The sequence below is a fragment of the Lampetra fluviatilis genome, unplaced genomic scaffold, assembly GCF_964198595.1.
Source record: "Lampetra fluviatilis unplaced genomic scaffold, kcLamFluv1.1 SCAFFOLD_926, whole genome shotgun sequence".
Classification (NCBI taxonomy): Eukaryota; Metazoa; Chordata; class Hyperoartia; order Petromyzontiformes; family Petromyzontidae; genus Lampetra; species Lampetra fluviatilis.
The window spans coordinates 423-10,000 of NW_027620920.1; the positions used below are offsets into that span (position 1 = coordinate 423).

At 61.3% G+C, this 9,578-nt stretch overlaps 1 long non-coding RNA gene across 2 annotated transcripts in view; it reads right to left on the reverse strand.

Moving 5' to 3' along the window:
• Positions 1-4,373: 4,373 nt before the first annotated feature.
• Positions 4,374-9,578, reverse strand: part of LOC144954542 (uncharacterized) — a 21,868-nt gene continuing 16,663 nt past the window's right edge. For both annotated transcript variants that reach the window (XR_013641265.1, XR_013641264.1), the window contains 2 exons: positions 5,235-5,508; positions 4,374-4,532 (listed from right to left, as the gene is read on the reverse strand). This is a non-coding gene — a long non-coding RNA (uncharacterized LOC144954542). The remainder of the gene's footprint in view (positions 4,533-5,234; positions 5,509-9,578) is intronic.

Below are 9,578 nucleotides of genomic sequence, written 5' to 3' on the forward strand. Positions count from 1 at the left end.
AGTGGAGTGAGTGAGTGGGTGAGTGAGTGAGTGAGTGGGTGGGTGGGTGAGTGAGTGAGTGAGTGAGTGGGTGAGTGAGTGAGTGGGTGGGTGGGTGGGTGGGTGGGTGGGTGAGTGAGTGGGTGGGTGGGTGAGTGGGTGGGTGGGTGGGTGGGTGAGTGTGAGTGAGTGAGTGAGTGAGTGGGTGGGTGGGTGAGTGGGGTGAGTGAGTGAGTGAGTGAGTGGGTGAGTGAGTGGGTGGGTGGGTGGGTGAGTGAGTGGGTGAGTGGGTGAGTGGGTGGGTGGGTGGGTGGGTGGGTGGGTGGGTGAGTGGGTGGGTGAGTGAGTGGGTGGGTGAGTGGGTGGGTGAGTGAGTGAGTGGGTAGGTGAGTGGGTGGGTGAGTGAGTGAGTGGGTGGGTGAGTGAGTGAGTGAGTGGGTGGGTGAGTGAGTGGGTGGGTGAGTGGGTGGGTGGGTGGGTGAGTGAGTGGGTGGGTGGGTGAGTGGGTGGGTGGGTGAGTGAGTGAGTGGGTGGGTGGGTGAGTGGGTGGGTGAGTGGGTGGGTGGGTGAGTGAGTGAGTGAGTGGGTGAGTGAGTGAGTGAGTGAGTGAGTGGGTGGGTGGGTGAGTGAGTGAGTGGGTGGGTGGGTGAGTGAGGGGTAGGTGGGTGGGTGAGTGAGTGAGTGGGTGGGTGAGTGGGTGGGTGGGTGAGTGGGTGGGTGAGTGAGTGAGTGGGTGAGTGAGTGAGTGGGTGGGTGGGTGGGTGAGTGAGTGAGTGGGTGGGTGAGTGAGTGAGTGGGTGGGTGGGTGAGTGGGTGGGTGGGTGAGTGGGTGGGTGGGTGAGTGGGTGGGTGAGTGAGTGAGTGAGTGGGTGAGTGGGTGAGTGGGTGGGTGAGTGGGTGGGTGGGTGGGTGGGTGGGTGAGTGAGTGGGTGGGTGAGTGAGTGAGTGGGTGGGTGAGTGGGTGGGTGAGTGAGTGAGTGAGTGGGTAGGTGAGTGGGTGGGTGAGTGAGTGAGTGGGTGGGTGAGTGAGTGAGTGAGTGGGTGGGGTGAGTGAGTGGGTGGGTGAGTGGGTGGGTGGGTGGGTGGGTGGGTGGGTGAGTGAGTGGGTGGGTGAGTGAGTGGGTGGGTGGGTGAGTGGGTGGGTGGGTGAGTGAGTGGGTGGGTGAGTGGGTGGGTGAGTGAGTGAGTGAGTGAGTGGGTGAGTGGGTGAGTGAGTGGGTGAGTGGGTGGGTGAGTGGGTGGGTGGGTGAGCGAGTGGGTGGGTGGGCGAGTGGGTGGGTGGGTGAGTGGGTGGGTGAGTGAGTGGGTGGGTGAGTGGGTGGGTTGGTGAGTGGGTGGAGTGGGTGGGTGGGTGGGTGAGTGGGTGAGTGAGTGAGTGAGTGAGTGGGTGGGTGGGTGGGTGAGTGAGTGAGTGAGTGGGTGGGTGAGTGGGTGGGTGAGTGGGTGGGTGAGTGAGTGAGTGAGTGGGTGGGTGGGTGGGTGGGTGGGTGAGTGAGTGGGTGAGTGAGTGAGTGAGTGAGTGGGTGAGTGAATGAGTGAGTGGGTGGGTGGGTGAGTGAGTGGGTGGGTGAGTGGGTGGGGTGGGTGGCTGAGTGGGTGGGTGAGTGAGTGGGTGGGTGAGTGAGTGAGTGAGTGAGTGGGTGAGTGAGTGAGTGGGTGGGTGAGTGAGTGAGTGAGTGAGTGGGTGGGTGGGTGAGTGAGTGGGTGGGTGAGTGAGTGGGTGGGTGAGTGAGTGGGTGGGTGAGTGGGTGAGTGAGTGAGTGAGTGGGTGGGTGGGTGAGTGGGTGAGTGAGTGAGTGAGTGAGTGGGTGGGTGAGTGAGTGAGTGAGTGGGTGGGTGAGTGGGTGGGTGGGTGAGTGGGTGGGTGGGTGAGTGGGAGGGTGGGTGAGTGAGTGGGTGGGTGAGTGAGTGGGTGGGTGAGTGGGTGGGTGAGTGAGTGGGTGGGTGGGTGAGTGAGTGGGTGGGTGAGTGAGTGGGTGGGTGGGTGGGTGAGTGAGTGAGTGAGTGAGTGGGTGAGTGAGTGAGTGAGTGGGTGAGTGAGTGAGTGGGTGGGTGAGTGAGTGAGTGAGTGGGTGGGTGAGTGGGTGGGTGGGTGAGTGAGTGGGTGGGTGAGTGAGTGGGTGAGTGGGTGGGTGAGTGGGTGGGTGAGTGGGTGGGTGAGTTGGTGGGTGAGTGGGTGGGTGAGTGAGTGGGTGGGTGAGTGAGTGAGTGAGTGAGTGGGTGAGTGGGTGAGTGAGTGAGTGGGTGAGTGAGTGAGTGGGTGAGTGAGTGGGTGAGTGAGTGAGTGGGTGAGTGAGTGAGTGAGTGGGTGGGTGAGTGGGTGAGTGAGTGAGTGAGTGGGTGAGTGAGTGGGTGAGTGAATGGGTGAGTGAGTGGGTGGGTGGGTGGGTGAGTGAGTGAGTGGGTGAGTGAGTGGGTGAGTGAGTGGGTGGGTGGGTGAGCGGGTGGGTGAGCGGGTGGGTGAGTGAGTGAGTGGGTGGGTGGGTGAGTGAGTGGGTGAGTGGGTGAGTGAGTGAGTGGGTGAGTGGGTGAGTGGGTGGGTGGGTGAGTGGGTGGGTGGGTGAGTGGGTGAGTGAGTGAGTGAGTGAGTGGGTGAGTGAGTGAGTGGGTGAGTGAGTGAGTGGGTGGTTGAGTGAGTGGGGTGGGTGGGTAGGTGAGTGAGTGAGTGGGTGAGTGGGTGGGTGAGTGAGTGGGTGAGTGAGTGAGTGAGTGGGTGAGTGGGTGAGTGAGTGAGTGAGTGGGTGAGTGAGTGGGTGGGTGGGTGGGTGGGTGGGTGAGTGAGTGAGTGGGTGAGTGAGTGGGTGAGTGAGTGGGTGGGTGGGTGAGCGGGTGGGTGAGCGGGTGGGTGAGTGAGTGAGTGGGTGGGTGGGTGGGTGAGTGAGTGGGTGAGTGGGTGAGTGAGTGAGTGGGTGAGTGGGTGAGTGAGTGAGTGGGTGAGTGGGTGAGTGGGTGGGTGGGTGAGTGGGTGGGTGGGTGAGTGAGTGGGTGGGTGAGTGGGTGAGTGAGTGGGTGAGTGAGTGAGTGGGTGAGTGAGTGAGTGAGTGGGTGGGTGAGTGGGTGGGTGAGTAAGTGGGTGGGTGGTTGAGTGGGTGAGTGAGTGAGTGGGTGAGTGAGTGGGTGGGTGAGTGGGTGGGTGAGTGGGTGAGTGAGTGGGTGAGTGAGTGAGTGGGTGAGTGAGTGAGTGAGTGGGTGGGTGAGTGAGTGGGTGGGTGAGTGAGTGGGTGGGTGAGTGAGTGGGTGGGTGAGTGGGTGGGTGGGTGAGTGGGAGGGTGGGTGAGTGAGTGGGTGGGTGAGTGAGTGGGTGGGTGAGTGGGTGGGTGAGTGAGTGGGTGGGTGGGGTGAGTGAGTGGGTGGGTGAGTGGGTGGGTGGGTGGGTGAGTGAGTGAGTGAGTGGGTGAGTGAGTGAGTGAGTGGGTGGGTGAGTGAGTGAGTGAGTGGGTGGGTGAGTGGGTGGATGGGTGAGTGAGTGGGTGGGTGAGTGGGTGGGTGAGTGAGTGAGTGGGTGGGTGAGTGGGTGAGTGAGTGGGTGAGTGGGTGGGTGAGTGGGTGGGTGAGTGGGTGGGTGAGTGGGTGGGTGAGTGGGTGGGTGAGTGAGTGAGTGGGTGAGTGGTTGAGTGAGTGAGTGAGTGGGTGAGTGAGTGAGTGAGTGGGTGAGTGAGTGGGTGAGTGAGTGAGTGAGTGAGTGAGTGAGTGAGTGGGTGAGTGAGTGGGTGGGTGAGTGAGTGAGTGAGTGGGTGAGTGAGTGAGCGAGCGAGTGAGTGGGTGAGTGAATGGGTGAGTGAGTGAGTGAGTGGGTGGGTGGGTGAGTGAGTGAGTGGGTGAGTGAGTGGGTGAGTGAGTAGGTGGGTGGGTGAGTGAGTGAGTGAGTGGGTGGGTGGGTGAGTGAGTGAGTGGGTGAGTGAGTGAGTGGGTGAGTGGGTGAGTGGGTTAGTGAGTGAGTGGGTGAGTGAGTGAGTGAGTGGGTGAGTGAGTGAGTGAGTGAGTGAGTGAGTGAGTGGGTGGGTGAGTGGGTGGGTGAGTGAGTGAGTGAGTGAGTGGGTGAGTGAGTGAGCGAGCGAGTGAGTGGGTGAGTGAATGGGTGAGTGAGTGAGTGGGTGGGTGGGTGGGTGGGTGGGTGAGTGAGTGAGTGGGTGAGTGAGTGGGTGGGTGGGTGAGCGGGTGGGTGAGTGAGTGAGTGAGTGGGTGGGTGGGTGAGTGAGTGAGTGGGTGAGTGGGTGAGTGAGTGAGTGGGTGAGTGGGTGAGTGAGTGAGTGGGTGAGTGGGTGAGTGAGTGAGTGGGTGAGTGAGTGAGTGAGTGAGTGGGTGAGTGAGTGGGTGAGTGAGTGAGTGAGTGGGTGGGTGAGCGAGCGAGCGAGCGAGTGAGTGAGTGGGTGAGTGAGTGAGTGGGTGGGTGAGCGAGTGAGTGAGTGACCCTGGCATTTGTCGACCTCTGACCTCACTGAGTCGGCAATGTTGAGCTGTGTGCTGGAGGTCAAAGGGCGTCTATTTTCCACGGAGCTGACCCGAGCGTGAGACGGCTCCTGGGTAGAGAGGTGGAGTGCAGGGGGCAGCACCTGGGAAGAGCAGTGCATTGTGGGAGTCGGTTGAGACTCACTCCCACAGGGTTCAGTGTTAATCACTATGTGTGTGTGTGTCTGTGTGTGTGTGTGTATGTGTGTGTGTGCATCTGTGTGTGTGTCTGTGTGTGTGTCTGTGTGTGTGCATCTGTGTGTGTGTCTGTGTGTGTGTCTGTGTGTGTTTGTGTGTGTTTGTGTGTGTGTGTGTATCTGTGTGTGTGTGTGTCTGTGTGTGTTTCTGTGTGTGTCTGTGTGTGTGTCTGTGTGTGTGTCCGTGTGTGTCTGTGTGTGTGTGTGTGTCTGTGTGTGTCTGTGTGTGTGTCCGTGTGTGTCTGTGTGTGTGTGTGTGTGTCTGTGTGTGTGTCCGTGGGTGTCTGTGTGTGTGTCTGTGTGTGTGTGTGTGTATCTGTCTGTCTGTGTGTGTGTGTCTGTGTGTGTCTGTGTATCTGTCTGTGTGTGTCTCTGTGTGTGTGTCTCTGTGTGTGTGTATCTGTCTGTCTGTGTGTGTGTGTGTCTGTGTGTGTGTCTGTGTATCTGTCTGTGTGTGTCTCTGTGTGTGTGTCTCTGTGTGTCTGTGTGTCTGTGTGTGTCTGTGTGTGTCTGTGTGTGTGTGTGTCTGTGTGTGTGTGTGTGTCTGTGTGTCTGTCTGTGTGTGTGTCCGTGTGGTGTCCCCGACGTTTCGAGACCCCCCCCCCTCACCTGCGCCTTGCACTGAACGCCCTTGAAGAGGGAGGACTCCGTCACGTCCACCGCTGATCCCATCCGGGGTGAGTCCACCTCGGGCAGCGAGCGCTGAGTCCGTGACCCAGCGTGGCGGTGGTGGCGGTGGTGGTGAGCGGTAGGTTGTGGTGGTGGTGGTGCAGGATGTTGTTGTGGTGGTGGTGGTGCAGGTTGTGGTGGTGGTGGTGGTGGTGGTGGTGGCGTGTAGCCAGTGGAGTTCCACAGGCCGCTCTGAGTCGCAGGGTGGGGAGCGCTGGGGAGAGGGAGAGGGTGGTGGTGGTGGTGGGTGTGTGTGGTGGGGGTGGTGGTGGTGATGGTGGGGGTGGTGGTGGTGGTGGGGGTGGTGGTGGTGGTGGTGGTGGGGGTGGTGGTGGTGGTGGGGGTGGTGGTGGTGGTGGTGGGTGTGTGTGGTGGGGGTGGTGGTGGTGATGGTGGGGGTGATGGTGGGGGTGGTGGTGGGGGTGGTGGTGGTGGTGGGGGTGGTGGTGGTGGTGGGGGTGGTGGTGGTGGTGGTGGGTGTGTGTGGTGGGGGTGGTGGTGGTGATGGTGGGGGTGGTGGTGGGGGTGGTGGTGGTGGTGGGGGTGGTGGTGGGGGTGGTGGTGGTGGTGGTGGGGGTGTGTGGTGGTGGTGATGGTGTGTGGTGGGGGTGTGTTGTGGGAGTGTGTGTGGGGGTGGTGGGGGTGGTGGGGGTGGTGGGGGTGGTGGGGGTGGTGGTGGTGGTGGTGATGGTGTGTGTGGTGGGGATGGTGATGGTGGTGGTGGTGATGGTGTGTGTGGTGGTGGTGGTGATGGTGGTGATGGTGAGGGTGGTGGTGGTGGTGGTGGTGAGGGTGGTGGTGGTGATGGTGTGTGTGGTGGTGGTGATGGTGGTGGTGGTGATGGTGTGTGTGGTGGTGGTGATGGTGGTGGTGGTGGTGTGTGTGGTGGTGGTGATGGTGGTGGTGATGGTGTGTGTGGTGGTGGTGATGGTGGTGGTGGTGGTGTGTGTGGTGGTGGTGATGGTGGTGGTGGTGGTGTGTGTGGTGGTGGTGATGGTGGTGGTGGTGATGGTGTGTGTGGTGATGGTGATGGTGTGTGTGGTGGTGGTGATGGTGGTGGTGGTGATGGTGTGTGTGGTGGTGGTGATGGTGGTGGTGGTGGTGATGGTGTGTGTGGTGGTGGTGATGGTGGTGATGGTGATGGTGTGTGTGGTGGTGGTGATGGTGGTGGTGGTGATGGTGGTGGTGGTGGTGATGGTGTGTGTGGTGGTGGGGATGGTGTGTGTGGTGGTGGTGATGGTGGTGGTGGTGATGGTGTGTGTGGTGGTGGTGATGGTGGTGGTGGTGGTGTGTGTGGTGGTGGTGATGGTGGTGGTGGTGGTGATGGTGTGTGTGGTGGTGGGGATGGTGTGTGTGGTGATGGTGGTGGTGGGGATGGTGTGTGTGGTGGTGGTGATGGTGGTGGTGGTGATGGTGTGTGTGGTGGTGGTGATGGTGGTGGTGGTGGTGTGTGTGGTGGTGGTGATGGTGGTGGTGGTGGTGATGGTGTGTGTGGTGGTGGTGATGGTGGTGGTGGTGATGGTGGTGGTGGTGATGGTGTGTGTGGTGGTGGTGATGGTGGTGATGGTGATGGTGTGTGTGTGGTGGTGATGGTGGTGGTGGTGGTGATGGTGTGTGTGGTGGTGGTGATGGTGGTGATGGTGATGGTGTGTGTGGTGGTGGTGATGGTGGTGGTGGTGGTGATGGTGTGTGTGGTGGTGGTGATGGTGTGTGTGGTGGTGGTGATGGTGTGTGTGGTGGTGGGGATGGTGGTGGTGGTGATGGTGTGTGTGGTGGTGGTGATGGTGGTGGTGGTGATGGTGTGTGTGGTGGTGGTGATGGTGTGTGTGGTGGTGGGGTGGTGGTGGTGGTGGTGATGGTGTGTGTGGTGGTGGTGGTGGTGGTGGTGGTGATGGTGTGTGTGGTGGTGGTGATGGTGGTGGTGGTGATGGTGTGTGTGGTGGTGGTGATGGTGGTGGTGGTGGTGGTGGTGGGTGTGTGTGGTGGTGGGGTGGTGGTGGTGGTGGTGGTGGTGGTGGTGGTGTGTGGGGGGTGATGGTGGTGGTGGTGGTGGTGGGGGGTGGTGATGGGGGTGGTGGTGGGGGTGGTGGGTGGTGGTGGTGGTGGTGATGGGGGTGATGGTGGTGGTGGTGGTGTGGTGGTGGTGGTGGTGGTGGTATGGTGGGGGTGGTGATGGTGTGTGTGGGTGGTGGTGGTGGTGATGGTGGTGATGGTGTGTGTGGTGGTGGTGGTGGTGGTGGTGTGGTGTGGTGGGGGTGGTGTGGTGTGTGTGGTGGTGGGGGTGGTGTGTGGTGGTGGTGGTGATGGTGTGTGTGGTGGTGGTGATGGTGGTGTGGTGTGTGTGTGGTGGTGTGGTGGTGGTGGTGATGGTGTGTGTGGTGGTGGTGATGGTGGTGGTGGTGGTGTGTGTGGTGGTGGTGGTGGTGGTGGTGGTGATGGTGTGTGTGGTGGTGGTGATGGTGGGGTGGTGTGTGTGGTGGTGGTGATGGTGGTGGTGGTGTTGGTGTGTGTGGTGATGGGTGTGGTGGTGGTGTGTGTGGTGGTGGTGGTGGGTGGTGGTGTGTGTGGTGGTGGTGATGGTGGTGGTGATGGTGTGTGTGGTGGTGGTGTGGTGGTGGTGTGTGTGGTGGTGGTGATGGTGGTGGTGGTGATGGTGTGTGTGGTGGTGGTGGTGGTGGTGGTGTGTGTGGTGGTGGTGATGGTGGTGGTGGTGGGTGTGGTGTGGTGGTGGGTGATGGTGGTGGTGTGTGGGTGGTGTGTGTGGTGGTGGTGATGGTGGTGGGTGGTGATGGTGTGTGTGGTGGTGGTGATGGTGGTGGTGGTGGTGGTGTGTGTGGTGGTGGTGATGGTGGTGGTGGTGGTGATGGTGGTGGTGGTGGTGGTGTGGTGGTGGTGATGGTGGTGGTGGTGGTGGTGTGTGTGGTGGGTGGTGGTGGTGGGTGGTGGTGGTGTGTGTGGGTGGTGGTGTGGTGGTGGTGGTGGTGGTGTGTGTGGTGGTGGTGATGGTGGTGATGGTGTGTGTGGTGGTGGTGATGGTGGTGGTGATGGTGTGTGTGGTGGTGGTGATGGTGGTGGTGGTGGTGGTGTGTGTGGTGGTGGTGGTGGTGGTGGTGGTGGTGTGTGTGGTGGTGGGTGATGGTGGTGGTGGTGGTGGTGGTGTGTGGTGGTGGTGGTGTGGTGGTGATGGTGTGTGTGGTGGTGGTGATGGTGGTGGTGGTGGTGTGTGTGGTGGTGGTGATGGTGGTGGTGGTGGTGTGTGTGGTGGTGGTGATGGTGGTGGTGTGTGTGGTGGTGGTGTGGTGGTGGTGGTGGTGGTGATGGTGGTGTGGTGTGTGTGGTGGTGGGTGTGGTGGTGGTGTGTGTGGTGGTGGTGATGGTGTGTGTGGTGGTGGTGATGGTGGTGGTGGTGGTGGTGGTGTGTGTGGTGGTGGTGATGGTGGTGATGGTGTGTGTGGTGGTGGTGGTGGTGGTGGTGGTGGTGGTGTGTGTGTGTGGTGTGTGGTGGTGGTCATGGTGATGGTGGTGGTGGTGGTGGTGTGTGGTGGTGGTCATGGTGGTGGGGGGTGGTGGGGGTGGTGGGGGGTGGTGGTGGTGGTGGGGGTGGTGGGGGGGTGGTGGGGGTGGTGGTGGGGGTGGTGGTGGTGGTGATGGTGGTGGTGGTGGTGGTGATGGTGGTGGTGGTGGTGATGGTGGTGGGGGTGGTGGGGGTGGTGGTGGTGGTGGTGGGGGTGGTGGGGGTGGTGGGGGTGGTGGTGGTGGTGGTGGGGGTGGTGGTGGTGGTGATGGTGGTGGTGGTGGTGGTGATGGTGGTGGTGGTGGTGATGGTGGTGGGGGTGGTGGGGGTGGTGGTGGTGGTGGTGATGGTGGTGGGGGTGGTGGGGGTGGTGGTGGTGGTGGTGGGGGTGGTGGGGGTGGTGGTGGTGGTGGTGATGGTGGTGGTGTGTGGTGGGGGTGTGTGTGGTGGTGGTGATGATGATGATGGTGGTGGTGATGATGGTGGTGGTGGTGGTGGTGATGGTGGTGGTGGTGATGGTGATGGTGGTGGTGGTGATGGTGATGGTGGTGGTGGTGGTGGTGGTGATGGTGGTGGTGGGGGTGGTGGGGGTGGTGGTGGTGGTGGTGGTGGTGGGGGTGGAGGTGGTGATGGTGGTGGGGGTGATGGTGGTGATGGTGGTGATGGTGGTGGTGGTGGGGGTGGTGGGGGTGGTGGGGTTGGTGGTGGTGGTGATGGTGGTGGTGGGGGTGGAGGTGGTGATGGTGGTGGGGGTGATGGTGGTGATGGTG